Below are 16,962 nucleotides of genomic sequence, written 5' to 3'. Positions count from 1 at the left end.
CGTGGGGATATATTGACCACCCTTGGTGTAAAGGAAAGAAAGAAGTGCCTTTGTGCTTCTCTGGGCATTCGCAATGGCATTTTTTGTTTGAACTTTCCATGAGCCTGTTGAAGGATATCTATAGAAAATAACCGGCTCAATTTGATGGTCATTGATCTGCCATCTATGCCTACCCCTCCTCCTATTAAAAATTAGAACTTTAGACTTGTCGTAGTTGATTGCCAGTCCTTCTTTGCAATATAAGGCTAAAGCACTTAAAAGACGTCTCAGACTGATACTTGACAAAGATAGAAGTACCACATCATCTGCATACAGAAGGATTGACACGGGTCTGTTTGCCAACTTGGGAGGATGTGAATTTACCTTTACTAAGGTTTTGATCAAAGAATTAGTATAGAAGCTAAACAACGTGGGAGCTAAAATGCATTCCTGTTTAACTCCATTAAAAGTGGGAATGGGTCCTGTTAAATGGCCAACATGATCACATTTAACCCTCAAGTCTGGCCCTGACTGAGACCAGTTACACAGCTTGGACTACTGTCCTGCCCAAAGTCAAGAGATCCAGTCTAAGACATGGCTGTGATTTTTTCTCTTTTTATTAAAGTTACAGTTACATCAAAAGCATTGCACCTCATTAACCTAACTAAGCTTTCTAGGAACTTTTGCCCTGGCTACTCTGACTAAGCATGACTTTGCAGTGCTCCAACATTGACTCAGCAACAAACCCCTCCCCAGAGTCAACTTAAGTAGGCTTGGCTTTTGCATGTAAACATTGGCTCCTTCTCAACATCTGTTGAATCTCCCGCTTCAGCCACTGCTGTGTGAGAGGTGAAGGAGGCTGACTCTCAGCTTCCCCCTCCAAGCATTGTGTTTGGTTGGTTTGCTCGATGGTGGGAAGCTGTGGAGTGCCCGGCTGGGAAATGACAGCTGAAGCAGGAGGCACCTCTGACATGGGCACAGGCACTGGGGGTGTGTCTAATGGAGCAGTCTCCAATGGGGCAGTCTCTGACAGTTCTGTTTGTGCTTCAGCAGGGGGACCAGAATCAGGGGGAGTTGAGCTGTCAGTGACAGGGATCTGCATGCTCTGTGGTCTATCCCTGCTGCTAGTCCTTTTCCCAGCTCATCATCCCTGTCCTCAGTGTTAGAGTCTGGAGTCTCAATGCCTCCCCTCCCAACTTGGGTCATAACAACTACTGCAATGTGTTCAATATAGGCCTGTCTTTATAGAGAGTTTGCAAACCTTGACTGGTTCACAATGAAATTGCAAGTGTTCTGAATGGGATTCATTGTGCAGAGCACACAAACTAGCACTGGGCCAAAATCCCACACGCACTTTCATTGGGGTCCCATGAAAGTGGGGACATTTTTTGCCATCTTCACAGTGGGGAGGGACAAATTCCAATCAATTGAGGGAGGGAGATTGGGGTTCTTACTATTATAACTGGATGTGGCAGAGTGCATATAGAGCCATTGACTGATAGGGACAGACACCTTTTTAAAAAAAACAAAACAGTAATGCCTGTGGGAATGATGCTACATTTTATTTGTTTGTTTGTTTATATGCCACAATTTCTAAAGTAAGTTCAAAGCAGTTTACAAGCATAAAAACCCATTTACAAAAATACACAGTATATAAACATGCATAATTACAATACGCAATAAAACAATCCCATCCAAACATTCAAATAAACATCCACAATGAAAATGTGCAATAAAACAACCCCATTAAAACAGCACAACATATTTAAAAGAGTATTTAAAACAATTAAAACAAAAGGCGTAGTTCAGGGGGATTTTTATATTAACAGGTGTGGCTTTAAGAGCTGGAGGAATGCCAATGCAAATGGAGCCGCTTGAATCATATAATAATAATAATAATAATAATAATAATAATAATAATAATTAATTTAATTTAATTTGTGGGTCGCCTATCTGGCCAATGGCCACTCTAGAATCATAGAATAGTAGAGTTGGAAGGGGTCTATAAGGTCATCAAGTCCAACCCCCTGCTCAATGCAGGAATCCAAATCAAAGCATTCCCGACATATGGCTGTCCAGCTGCCTCTTGAATGCTTCCAGTGTCAGAGAGCCCACTACCTTCTCTAGGTAATTGGTTCCACTGTCGTATGGCTCTAACAGTTAGGAAGTTTTTCCTGATGTCCAGTTGAAATCTGGCTTCCTGCAACTTGAGCCCATTCTTCCGTGTCCTGCACTCTAGAATGAATGAGAAGAGATCCTGGCCCTCCTCTGTATGACAACCTTTCATGTACTTGAAGAGTTCTATCATATCTCCCCTCAGTCTTCTCTTTTCCAGGCTAAACATGCCCAGTTCTTTCAGTCTCTCCTCATAGGCCTTGGTTTCCAGTCCCAAGTTAAAGCTTGTATTCTGGCAGGCAGAGCATTCCTCAACACTGGTGCCACCAGTGAAAAAGCCCTTCTCTGCGTTACCACAAGCCAATAATCATCGGGCTGTGACATAAAAAAGCTAACTGGGTTCCATTTGCTGATCATAACACCCTTAGCAAGCAACAGAGGGGAAGCTGGTCTTTCATTATGTTGAGTTGTTCCCATCGGGCCATTTCGAAGGAGGATCTTGCCATGCCACTGGGCTGCTGATTACAATTCTGCTGCTGCTTCAAGCAGCAGCAAAACTTTTGCTAATAGAAAGTAACTGGGAGGAACCTTCTGCCACTTTCTGCCAGAGGCAGTCAAGTAGTGCACTTTTTCAGTTTCCTTGTTTGTCCATCACTTGAAAGGCCAGTGCTACATATAACTGAGTTACTAGGTCTTCATTGGCTTTCAGTCTGTTCCCAAGCCCAATTCAATATACTGATTTTGACCTTTAAAGCCCTAAATAATCTAGGCAGCAGGGTTTCTTGGATGCTTGAAGACTACCTTCCAGAGGACCTCTAGCAAAAGGCTGTGGAGAGATACAGTGCAGTCTGAGTTTTGCTAAGGCCTGTTTTAGGCATCAGTTCTTAGTTAATAAATTGTCATGTCTCAACTACTGTCTCCTTATGACCTTAAAGAGTCTCCTTGCATATGCATCTTCTCTAATAGTAGCCAACATGGAGCCTCATACTCATACAGAACGTAGAGTTCTGAACTTTAAACTAGGTCAACAGATTAAAAGATAAAACATTTCCATTAAAATCTTTACCTGATTTTGCCAGCCTGAAAATCTCTGGAATTTATACTGCCAAGTTATTTTCTTTTCTTTTCTTGGTCATCAAATAGGTAATATTAGAATCAGAGGTAATAAAACCATTGATCTACAGTGAGACAATATTAATATTAACACAGAGCTTTTATAATTAATTTGCTGCCAGATGAAAGGCAAGCACCAGGTCCTTTAAGCAGTGGTAATTAAAGTGAGACTAACCCTTTGAAAACTACATTTGCATGTACAGCAGGAATCCCAGAATCCAGGAGATGACTTTGCATTACTTTGTGTTTGCTGTTGCAATGCAAAATATTAAACAGAGGAGTCACTCAAAGTCAACAGAGGGGACTCACTTTTCCCAGAATTTAGAGAATTCAATTGAAAAGGCAATGAGCACTGTTTTCTGAGGGCCTATTTAGATATTGTATAAAGACACAGGAATCATATACAAATCCATTCACCTCCTTTGGAATGCACTGGGTCAACTCCAATCAGCTGTTTGGTACTGACAGCAAGCCCCACTTTGTCCATTTACAGGCCCAGTTGGGATTCAAACCATGCCTGAAAACAGATATTTTCCCTCTGCAGATGGCCAAGCTATCTGCAAAACCAGTCTGCAGAGGAAAACTGTCAATTTGCTCACTGGAGCCCTTTTGAATGTGTGCTGTCAATGCCAGTCAGCTGATTGGTGCTAGTGATCAACTCCACTTGCTAAGGAACAACGAGGAGTGCACTTTAAGGTCCCAATTGTTCCTTTGTGCCTACATCTTTACCTGTTCCACACTTGGCATCACCCATGAGGGCAGGTGGGCATGATCTGGGGGAAATAGCCTAACAGGCCAAATTAGAAGCCCTGTCAAGCTAATTAGGAGTGCAGGGCAGAGTTTTTCCATGGCTGCCTTAGAAATAAATTTAGTTGTGAAGGCCTTTTCTCTTTTAATATTTAATGTGAGGCAGGAGTGGGGGAAATTACAGTTTCATGTTGAGTTTTTTTGAAAGTAAAGAAACCTTGGCTACATGGATGAGGGCATGACAAATGTGGAAGAAGGAAAGGTCAGGCCATTTGCAAAATCTCATCATGGCCTCATAGTATATTCCCTGGGAAATGAGGTGAGCTGCCAGAATGAGGCATGGGAACCAGCCCATTAAGCCCTTAATACCAGCTTTTAAACAAGTTCTAATTGAATTTCTGTTGACATCAAGAATGATATCTAGCTGCACCGGAGTAATGCAGCATGAGGGAAGTGAGAACAAGGGTCTTTGGTCTGAAGTAAATAATGGAAGAGAGGGCAGGACTTATTAGAGTTAATTACAGCAACTGTCCTCATGCAGAATTAGATAATGGTTCAATGGGGAAACTCCATTGTACGTATAATGCGGTCATCGCCCTTTCTATCACTTGGAGATGACAGGAGAGAGCATAGGTCACATGAACACATACAGAAAGTTAGACGAACACCTGATTTCAGTTATGTTATACTGGTCACTATAGATGGTTCTTAAACAGGTCATCACAGAAGGTAGGGTATAAGTGTAATAAACAAACATAGCTCTTAGGACCAAACATCAGAAGGGAAATATACTTTAGCTGCTTCTACATGCCATGGTACCAAGGGTCTCTGGGAGGCTTCACCCCGCCTCCCGAGAATAGCTTCAAGGCAAGGAGGAGACCAATCAGGCCCCATCAATTAGCCAAAGAAGAAATCTCTGAAGCTTCCTTCCTTCCTCCCTGTTTGAAAGGACACTCTGCTTGAACTGCCTGTTGCCTTGGGACTACAGAAGCAAGAGAAAGGACCCTCCAGCTCCATTCATTGGCCAAAGGAACAAGAGCTACCAATAGCTATTCAGGCAAGAACACCAGCAAGAGAAGATCAGCTTGGGCCAAACTAGATGTAAATGTGTAGGGTTGTATCCAACTTACCTCTGCTTAGAGTAGTTACTCTACCCATGTCTATTAATTTCATTTGGTCTGCTCTGAATTTGACTAGCATTGCATACAACCCCTGTAATTCAATGTTTTGTTCCAGCCTTGAAGAACTGGTCTCCCTTCTCTACCTTCTCTCTCCACTGCCCTTGCCTTGTGTGTGTGTGTATGTGCATGTTGTATTGGCTTTTTAGTTGGTAAGGCTGATGGCATGACCGCTAGCTCTTTTTATAAATGTGAGCCACTTTGGGAAGACAATCATTATCTGAAAAAAGCAGGACAAAAACACAGTAAATAAAGAATACATAGTATAGTCCACTTGTTGGAAGGATCCACCATGGAACGGTAAGCAGCCTTTTTTATTGCCATGATATACACCAGTACAACAACCTAGATTCTGCCAGAGACAGAGGGGAGCTAAATGATGAAGAAGACCAGAGGTGCAAGCCCACTGAGAGGTTGCATCAAACCGGCATTTGACAGCCAGGAGCCCATTCAAGCAAAGATGCTCGAACAGATTCTCTCTGAGTTAGAGTCCCCTGAGGATCTGCCCCCCTTGCACCAGGAGCCTCATACTCCACAGTACCCATTCCCCAGCACAGGCAATGCCCAAGGCACCAGAGTGCTAAGATCCAAGCCCTTTAAGGCTCTATAATCCTCAGGATGTGGGTGGATCCAGGAAGAGATGATCCAGGCCAAGAAAGATATCTCAGTTTTGCTCCAGGCCACATTGGAGCAAGTAGTCTGCCTGGAACTATTCAAAATTTTGCAGCTCTTGCTTGATGTAACCTGACTGACTGTGCCATCCTCAAATGTATGCTGTTCCTCGTGGGTCCCCCACTCATGGTCAAGATAGCATATTTCTTGGGGGCTGTGATAGACATATGATTGTACTATGTATTACTTTGCAGACACTGTGACTGTAAAACCTATATCAAGTAAAAAAATAACATAGACCTGAGAGCCTTTGACCCTGTGTCACTGCATGTATGAAGCAATTGGGACATACTCCCCCACCATCTTTCAACCTTAATCTGTGCTTTCCCATAACATTTCCGACACACTGATAATTTTGCTCATGCTCAGTTTTGTTAATACAATTCTCAGCTAGATTTTTTCTTTCCTAGTGTTTTAACCCCCATGTTAATAAATTCATTGCTAATATTGACACTTCAAACAGATACTGGCTTAGCCCAACATGGGTTCATTGGGTCTAGATAAAAAGACTTCTTTCTTTGATAAAGAAATAACTTTTTCTAACTCAAAATCATTAAATCTGCTTAGTTTGTCTTGAGTGACCATGCATACATTGCTTGATTCTGGATCCTGGCTTTTATTCTACAATATTATCTAAGATAAATTTAGACACTAGTTCATGGCTTATAACATGTATTGCTAAGTCAGTGTATTAGGGTCAAATGAAATACTATGACAACCACAGTTCTTCAAAAGCATGCTCAAATGGAAGGAAAAGCAGCTGTGGGGCCCCATTCCAGAAAATGCTCCCAATCCAGAATGAGGGCCCATGGACTTCCCAGGTGGAGGACTTCCCAGGAGGATCCCTACGCCTGTGCAGCCTCTGAGACGAGCTCTCGTCTTGGATGAAACTTTTCCAGTTTAAATTCAGTCAGAAGGCTCTTTTCTGACTGGGAATAATTTCTTCCGGTTAAAGAAGAAACGTGAGATTTCCTACATAGCTTTGTTTTGATTGTTGGAGTCTGGAATTCGTCAGAATTGTCTGTCTTCCAGCAGCTCAGACAGAGCGAGGATTTTTATGCTAGCTCAGCTGGATAAGTGACCCGTTTTTTTATACGGATTAACAGGCAAACATCCTCCTGTCTACATTCATCATTTTCTTATCTATACAGCTAAAGAGATTTGTCAAAGTAACAGCAATTGAGATAACCTAGGTGAGGTAAGACTTTCCTTTTTTTATTCACGGAACTAAGGGGGAAGAAAATATAAATAGCGTATCTTTTTTTTTATTGCAAAAAGCTGACATGGAAAATAGCATTCTAAAGATTAAACGGATGAGAGATTTCTGATTGAAAGAGATAAGACTGGGACTATTTTTCTTGATCTACTTTTTTTTTTTCTTTTTGACGAATCTGCTCATTCTCTCTGCTACTAGCTATTTCGACGCTGTGAACTAAAGCCGTTCTTACACTTCTGGGCAGATAAGAGATAAGGGCTGTCTAGCGTGTGACGTTAGTTTGCTGGAAAGATTAACTCCTTTGTAACTGGTTAAAGAAATAAGCTGCTCTCTGTTTGGGACATTGAAAATTGAAGGAGTTTTGTTCCTTTGGTTTTAAGAATGACAATTAAGAAGATCATGGATGTACAAGAAGGGACTTTATCTCTAGACATGTTTCAGAAAATAATGAATGGGATTAACTCAATAAAACAAGAACTGAGAAATAATAGACAAACGTGGAGAATTGAATTCCACGAAATGAGACAGGAGCTGAAAGAAACTCAGGATTCTATGAGAAAGGAGAATAAAGATAGATCTGGAAAACAAAAAAAGGATGGAAGAGAAATTAAAGGCAAGGTTCAAACTATGGAGATTGGCTTAATTATGGACATGAAAAAAGATTTGGATTTTCTGGCTGTGATGGATCCTGGAGACAAATATTATAGTTTGGAATTCAGCGCTGTCCTTGAAGGAATTGAAGAGATTGGAGATAAAGATATTATCGGTTCAAGAAAATTCTTGGACTGGAAGGATTTGATGGAACTTGAAATGGAGAAAGTTAACAGAATTAATCCCTGTTTTGTGTCAATGGAAAAACCTTCAAGAGATGTACTAGTGTATCATGTGGAAAAGAGGAACAGAGATGCGGCTTTGCAACAACACTTCAGTGATACGTTTGGATTTGATGGTAAGAAAATATCTGTGATGGAGGAAATTCCTATCAGACTTTTATTATATGACTATGACAGCAAGATTTTTGGGTGCGTAAAGATGGAAGATGGAAGATGGACCCAATATGGATAATGACAGAAGAGCGATTTAAAATTACTGGACTTAGTAGATTTGATGAGTTGGATTAATTGGCATGTTTATTTAGAAAAAAAATTGATTGACATATATCTCAAGGATTGGAAACTTCTCTTTGACTTTTTGTGGAAGATTAAAATGATATGATGTTAATGAGATTTGAAATCAACTAAGATAACCGTTGGAGGAAGGTGATTTTATAATCTATTAAGAGATAGGCTTGTTATATATTATAGATTTATAGCTGAACTATGACAAATCGGAAGTCAATATTCTTTCTTTTATATATATATATATATATTTTCTTTCTTTTTGTATTGTACTAGTTATTGATTTGTGTTGTTTTCTTTTGTATTGTTTTGGTTTTGAAAATTGGAATAAAAATTAATTGAAAAAAAAACAGAATGAGGGCCCATGCCAGTTTCCTGGTGACTCCTACCCCAGTGCTCCCATTTGCCCCAAAGATACTGTATGCGCATTCCAGATCATGGCCCCACAGTTGATTTTCTTTCAAAAGAAACATGGCCAGTTTTTAAGTACCCTACCAAAAAAAAGGGTACCTATTGTATTGTTGTATGCCTCCCCAATCTCTGAGCGGTGAGATTCCAGGGGTCCCTGCAGTTGCCCAGGGTCTGGTTTCCTTGGGAAGAAGGTCAGCGGAGACTGTGGTGTCTTTATGAAATATGGTTTATTTATTTACACACATTCCAACCTGAGCTTAGGATGGAGGGGTTTGAGGCATCAGCTGTCCAATATCCAGCTTTTCCATTGGGGTTACAGGAGGGATCTTAAAGCCATGGTGCAGAGAGCCAGTCTCTCTGCCTGCCTCCAGTTCCCAGCCTTTCTCCAACACAACTCTGCACACACTAAAAACACAAACATCTCCTAGCCACCAGGAGGGGGGGCTCTCCTGAAGAGTTTCAATGACAAAATGGTCTTCCTGGCCACTCTATTAGCTTAACAAAAGAAACTCATCTGGCCAGCAGAGCCAGCCGCTCACCCCAAGGCACAGGATTCCAAATCAGAGGTTGGAAGGGGACTCACAGGAATCATCCATTCCAACCCCCAAACTCACAACAGTATTATGCAGTTTGGCTTTAGGTATTTTATTGCATGCTTCTTTCCTTATATGTTAGAAGTGAGTATTGACCACAATATTAAGTTTGTACCCCCATTTTCTGCTTTAGGAAACAGCTCACCTCAGTCTGAGTTGCTTCATAGGCTTCCGAAGTCGACTTCTTCTTCTTCTTCTTCTTCTTCTTCTTCTTCTTCTTCTTCTTATTATTATTATTATTATTATTATTATTATTATTATTATTATTATTATTATTATTAATAATAATAATAAATTTATTTATACCCCGCCCTTCCTTCCAGCAGGAGCCCAGGGCAGCAAACAGAAACACAAAAACACTTTAAAACATCATAAAAAGACCTTAAGACACATTAAAACAAAACAACATTAAAAACATTTTAAAAACTTTAAAAACATCTTTAAAAAAGGATTAAAGATATTAAAAGACATATTAAAAGCAATTCTAACACAGATGCAGACTGGGACAGGTCTCAACTTACAAGGCTTGTTGGAAGAAGAAAGTCTTCAAAAGGCGCCGAAAAGATAGCACAGATGGTGTCTGCCTAATATTTAAGGGGAGGGAATTCCACAGGGTAGGTGCTGCCACACTAAAGGTCTGTTTCCTATATTGTGCAGAACCAACCTCCTGATAAGATGGCATCTGCAGGAGGCCCTCACCTGCAGAGCGCAGTGATCAACTGGGTATCTAAGGGGTAAGATGATCTTTCAGGTATCCTGGTCCCGAGCTGTATAGGGCTTTGTACACCAAAACTAGAACCTTGAACTTGGCCCGGTAGCAAATGTGCAGCCAGTGCAGTTCTTTCAGCAGCGGGGTGACATGTTGGCGATACCCTGCCCCAGTGAGCAGTCTCGCCACTGCATTTTGCACTAGCTGCAGCTTCCGGACCAACCTTAAGGGCAGCCTCACATAGAGCACATTACAGTAATCCAGCCTAGAGGTTACCAGTGCGTGGACAACAGTGGTCAGGCTATCCCACTCCAGAAACGGCCGCAGGTGTCTTATCAGCTGAAGCTGGTAAAAGGCACTCCTAGCCACAGAGGTCACCTGGGCCTCTAGTGACAAAGATGGATCCAGGAGCACCCCCAGACTACGGACCTGCTCTTTCAGAAGGAGTACAACCCCATCCAAAGCAGGCAACTGACTAATTATCCGAACTCGGGAACCACCAACCCACAGCGCCTCCGTCTTGCTAGGATTCAGACTCAGTTTATTGGCCCTCATCCAGCCCACCACTGAGTCCAAGCACCGGTCCAGGGCTTGAATGGCCTCTCCTGATTCAGATGTGACGGAGAAATAGAGCTGGGTATCGTCAACATACTGCTGACACCTCGCCCCAAATCTCCTGATGACTGCTCCCAAGAACTTCATATAGATGTTAAACAGCATGGGGGACAAGATGGTACCCTGCGGCACCCCACGGCACAGCTGCCAGGGGGCCAAAAGACAGTCACCCAATGCTATTCTCTGAGAGCGACCTTGGAGATAGGATCAGAACCACTGTAAGACAGTTCCTCCAGTACCCATCTCACCAAGTCGGCCCAGAATGATACCATGGCCAATGGTATCAAAAGCTGCTGAGAGATCAAGTAAGAATAATAGGGTCGCACTCCCACTGTCCTTCTCCCGATGAAGGTCATCCATCAGGACAACCAAGGCTGATTCAGTCCCATAACCAGGCCTGAACCCAGACTGGGATGGGTCAAGATAATCTGTTTCATCCAAGAATACTTGCAATTGCTGCGCCACAACTTAGTCTGCTTTGTTTTTCTCACTCCTTTCACTATTGGTAAATCAAAGTATAACTATATATATTTTCCTGTTTATAGCAGTGAATGAAATTTGCAGGCATACTATTCCCTTCAGAATGGATAACATTCTGCCAAATTACATGCAGATAGGTCTTGGGACTTTTCTGCTGGATGTCTTAATTTGTTTTTTAAAAAAGAAAACATCTATAACTTTGTTATTGTTGGATGGAATTGAATGACATTTTTAAGCAGGGTCACCTCTTCTGAGTGTACGGATCCTGCCAAATTTCAGAAGAGCTACAGCGGTTGTGTTTATGGCACAGCTAGTGTCCTGTGTAAAAAGGCAGCATAGCCTTCCTTTACCATTTCATTTACATTAGAAGGAAACCACATTCTGCATTCAGTTTAGTGAATGACTACATTTGTATGATTTTGTGGAAAGTGTTTTAAATCCCTGTAATGTCATTTCCTGATTCTATGGGTGATTGAAAAGCATAGTTAATTAATGCCAGCAAGTTACATTAAGAACAGTGATGACAGGTAACTTGGAAGAGCAAAGTGTTGGTGATATAACATCATCAATAAGCAAGTCATCAGACATGACATTATTGCAGTGCAGTCACATTTCCAAAGTGGTGGCCATGTTGGGTAAAAGAAATGTTGCACCTTTTTGTCACCAGATAGATTCAGTGGTGATGGAAAGGTGTTGTTTTGATAGGTATTTCCTATTGTACCTCAGTGCTTTATCAATTTCAACTGAAATACTTTTTGAACCCGTGTGGACATGAAAATCATTCTCCCATTGAGAGAAGTGCTGGATTTTCATTACAATGATAAAGTATAGAGCTTATTTACATCTCTCACCCTCTCGTCAGTTAATGAAAATTAGCAAATCCTTCAAAAATAAAACACCCCAAACACAACCGTTGATGTCTGCTGGGTGGACTTTCATTCTTCAGTCTTGTCTGTATTCACCAGAGCTGTTGATGTCATATAAAAAAGCCTGGGGAAAATTACATAGGAGAAATCAAACATCATGAAAACAGTAAAGTGGGTTAAGAGAAGGCTTCTTATACCAAGTCACAGAATAATCCCAATTACATAAAACTGGCCTAATTTACACTGGTGTAAATTGTGCCAGCTTAATTTACCCCTATTTCAAACTCTGTTCAGGAGGAATTTGACGTATGGAACCCTTTTTGTTGGCTACATCCTGTCACTTTGCTAGATTCCTGAAAGGGATTTGGAACAGGTGTAACTCTTTCCTTGCCTCATCATGTCCCTGAAATACACTTGGAATGCCCCTTTGGGGGACTTATGCTGACATAAATTATGTCGGGTTAAGTTCTGCTGACATAAATTATGTCAGGTTACATTCCCTCAACTGAAGCACTGTGATGGATTTATGCCGTTATTTCTCTGGTTCAGCTGGCATACCCCTGAGATCCACTAAATCCAGACTCTCTCACCCCAGTGGATCCTGGGTTTAGATTGCACTGTCAGACTTTATCCCTCTTCAGGCATTAATGCAGGAGCTGCCACTTCCTTCTCCTCACATTAACAGAAGTCCCAGCTGACTTCAGGAATGCAGGTCAGCTAAGTGTATGTACACCGCCCAGAGAGCCTTCAGGCTTAGGGCGGTATATAAATAAAATAAATAAATAAATAAATAAATTCTTTGAAGAAAGAACATGGGTGTTTGTGGGATCAAAAAGATCCGGAGAGTGTTGTGCTAAACATTGTCACTGGGTGTCCCTTCCATCGGGAAATGAAAGACCACCTTCACATCTGCTGTGTCACCACAAAGACCTCTGGGGCAATGTCTCTTTTCCCAAAGGGAGGGATGCCCAACTATTTTGGCCTTGCTCACCTGGGATTTGCTGGCTGTCAAATTAGCAAGACTGCTGTGTGTTTTGAATTCAAATGAGGAAGCTGTGGTTCTATGGATGTTCTTGAACTTCAACTTCCATCAGCCCCAGCCAGTATGGCCAGGGCTCATGGAAACTAGAGTCCAACAATATCTGGAGGGCTATAGGGTGTCTATCCCCACCCTAGCACCTCTAGGGACCCTCCTCTTTATCTGTGAGATTTGGCAGATGGTCAGTGATATTTACTGTTGAAGCTAAGTATGTTTTTTAAAAAAAGAAAATCAGTCATACTCTATTCTCCTTTTCCTAGAAAAGTGATTTATGGAAGCATAATGAAATGTCAAGAAATGCATCACAGACAAGATAAAAACATTTGATAGTGATTTGTAAACACAGCGAATGAGTCCAGAGAGAGGGAGAGTCTGTTGATATTTTTATTAATAAAAACCTCCACAGAGTCTGTGGAAGGAAAATATATTACTGGACGCAAATATGTTTCTAGGGCCTTTTGACTTGTTTGTTTTTTGAGGTGGGGGCAGGGAATTTGGGACTATAACTAGTTGGGAGGAAATGGAGGCACAACCCATGAAGGCTGGTTAAAATGAGGAAGGTGAACTAAAGACATATCCCACAATCCTTTACAGAATGAAGCCTGGTGCTTACGGTACTCTCTGTTATGGATGGAAGAAAAGGCTGCTTCCCATTCTGCCCCATATCCATTGCATGCACCTCTGTTTGTGTTTTGCTGCAGTTCAGCTGGTTACAGCCCGTGCTTGTTCGGTTCAAAAAAATGAGGTACCAGTAAACACACCTTGATAAAAGTGCTATGGGTGCTAGCACAAACTGATTGCCACAGGCAACAATATTAAGAGGTTACAGTGCTCCATACCAGTGAGTACTGTCATGCCAACTGCAGTGAATATTGGTATGCCAACTGCAACCGTTCCTGGACTGTGATCAGCTGACCAAAGTGGTCCATACATTGGCAACCTTGATTATTGTAACACTCTTTATGTGAGGCTGCCTTGTATCTGGTCCGGAAGCTGCAACTAGTGCAGAATGCAGTGGCCAGACTGCTCACAGGAACAGATTACTGGTGACATATTACCCTGTTCGGAAAGAGCTGCATTGGTTGCCAGTTTGGTACCAGGCCAGGTTCAAGGTGCCTCTGTTAATTTACAAAGCCCTAAACAACTTGGGCCCAAAGTACCTTAAGGACCGCCTGACTCCCTTTTGTTCCATCTAGATCATCGAGATCTTTTGATGGGGCACTCACGCCTCTGAGGTTTGGTTGGCCTCCGCCAGAGCCTTCAGTGTGGCAGGTCCTTCCATGTGGAACTGCCTACCAGTACAGATTTGGCAGGCACCACCCCTTCTTTCTTTCAGGTGTCTCTTGAAAACTGAACTTTTTAAAACAGGCCTTTTAACATGATTTTCTTTTCTTTTCCAACCAGTGCAGTAGTTATGGATACCTTTATTGTTTTCTTTAACACTGTTTTTTTAATTGGTTTTTAATTCTAGTATGTTTTTGCATATTGTAATGCTGCCTTGATGGACCTTTATGAAAAGGGTGGCTTTTAATAAATAAATAAATATAAAACAAACAAGCGCCACATGATAGTGGATGTAATAAAGCACTTTCTTGGGGAGGTAATAGGGATGGAAAATTCTCATTCATTCATTCAATTTGTATGCTGTTTTCCCACACAAATGCACCCAAAGTGGCTCACAACACAAAAGAAAAAATACATATCAATATAACATGACAGTCCAATGACTATTCAAACACAATATAACAATCTAAACAAAGAATTCATTTTGATAACATAAATGTTATAACATTTAAAAGACACCATCAGAACTTATGAACCAGAGTTAGACATGAAAAAGATTTCGGGTATGGTGAAATATCAACAAAAATATAAACAACAGTTTTTCAAAAATGCCAAATGCTGGACACAGCAAGCAGATTTCTTCAAGCCCGAAATAAAATGTTTTCTCTCCTCCCTTGGTGTAAAGGCCGGTGTTATCAGGCAGAGCGGGAAGGTTCCAGGAGAACACTAGCACGCAGACAGGGTTGGGTGAACAGTTCACTTGCCCAGCTGAGTGCTTCTAGCTGTTGCTTCCTGTCCAACAAATCTGACTGTGTCCAGCACCTAAAGTTTGGTTATCAAAGCTGATGTGCTCCAGGCATTTATCCCGTTCATAGTCAATGGCCTGCATGATGGAGCATTCGGGAGATGTGCCCGACACCTTAGAGAGGAGGTTGCCAACTATTTTGGTTCTCTCAGCTTCCTATTTTTCCAATCTCAGATTCAGTTCTCCATATTTCTGCAGCAATTTAAGATTTTTTTTAAACCCTCATGAAAATTCTCCAGCATTTTAGTGCAAATTTCTCCCAAGATATATATATATATATATATATTGTAGGCAGTTTCGACTAATGTACACATTTTTGCAAGGATTTTGTATGTTATTTACTTTCACTCATATATTCATTTTTATGCACTTTCCCCTAACATATGCAGTTTTGTAAGCATTGTTTGGTTGGCAAACTGCATTGCAAACTTCAAATAAGTGCAAATTTTGAAGCATGGCTATGTTTCAGTTTTCATATTGTTTCGGAACGTGTGAATTTGATAGATTCAGCTTGAAGTGTGAACTGAATCTAACTTCTCACTCATCCCTAGGAGGAAATGGCAGGAAACTGGTTTTCAGTCCTGTTTGTTTGCTTTCCAACATCCCAGGATTCTCATGCATTGTGGGTACTGTGCTATATCCCCACAGCATCACTAGCTACCTGGTGATGCTAAATTGGAGGTAATGGAACTGGTATGTAGTGTGAAATTAGGGCTGATTCACATGATCATATAAGTATAAGAATTTTGATTGAGTTTGATTGTTGACTAGAGCAACCTGTCAACTCCATATAACACCTCTGCTGAGGGTGCTGCACTGGCTGTCAATATGCTACCTGCCATAATTCAAGGTTTGCTTTTAGCATTTGCAATCTTAAATTACTTGGAAACAGATTACCCAAGACTCGATGGTTGATATCCCTGCCCAGAACTTCACTCCTCAGATGTGACACTGCTGAGAGTACTGCATGTCTCAGAGGTGCATATAATTTGTACTTTAAAAATGGGCTTTTAGTGTTGGAACCCCAGCCCTCCAGAATCAGCTATCAGCTGAATTAGATGGATGCCTAGGCTACTTTCAGACATGGGCTTATTTCATTAGTTTAACAGATTGAAATGGTAGCACTTCTGTCCGTTTCTAAAATTCCTTTCACACTGCAGTACCTGTTGTGTTAACCAACAGTAACTTTTTCAACCGATATACTGACATTTTGCGCAACTGTCTTTCACATGGCTGCAATAAATGACTTGTTTTCATCCATCCCCTGTTATGGTTCCGCATTGTGTAGGAGGTCTAAGATCTCATTGCCATGCAACCCCTTTCCCTTTAGCATCTGACTTTTTAAAAATTGTATAAAGACGGGTGTATGAGAGAAATGCTGCTGCTATCAGAGCTTGGAAAAGTTACTTTTTTGAACTACAGCTCCCATCAGCCCAATCCACTGGCCATGCTGGCTGGGACTGATGGAAGTTGTAGTTCAAAAAAGTAACTTTTCCAAGCTCTGTGCTACCTGCACCTATGCCGAAATACCAGTACAATTTTTGTCAGGGAAAAAACAAAAACAAAAAAGTGTGCCTAAAGTGTGGGAATGCATTGCATGCTGGGGTGCCTGTCACATGAGCAGCTGAAGCTAGTGGAAAACTCCTGCCATTTTCCAGGTTCCCAAGTTTGCAAACTGATTATTTCTGGTATTATTTATCATGAAAATGTGCACTAAATTTGCAGTATATTCCATTAGAATTCCAGAACTAGCTTGTATGTCATGTAAAGATCAAATAAAATGTGCAAATTGCCAGGTAAGAAATAGTCAGAATAATGGAATAAAGTGCATGTGAAAGTAGCCCTACTGCTCTGATACATAGGCATCTACTGAAGACAACTTTGTTTAAGAAGGTTTTCCCTGAAGTGTGACCCAATCACTTTATGGCATATTCTTTGAAGAGTTGTAGAAATAGGGTTGTTTCTTTTTCTGGTTTTTAGAATCTGAATCTCTTGTATTTTACTTCATTTTATTGTATTGCA

The sequence above is a fragment of the Rhineura floridana genome, chromosome 12 (genome assembly GCF_030035675.1).
Source record: "Rhineura floridana isolate rRhiFlo1 chromosome 12, rRhiFlo1.hap2, whole genome shotgun sequence".
Lineage (NCBI taxonomy): Eukaryota > Metazoa > Chordata > Lepidosauria > Squamata > Rhineuridae > Rhineura > Rhineura floridana.
Note: the sequence above shows the minus strand (reverse complement) of the source record.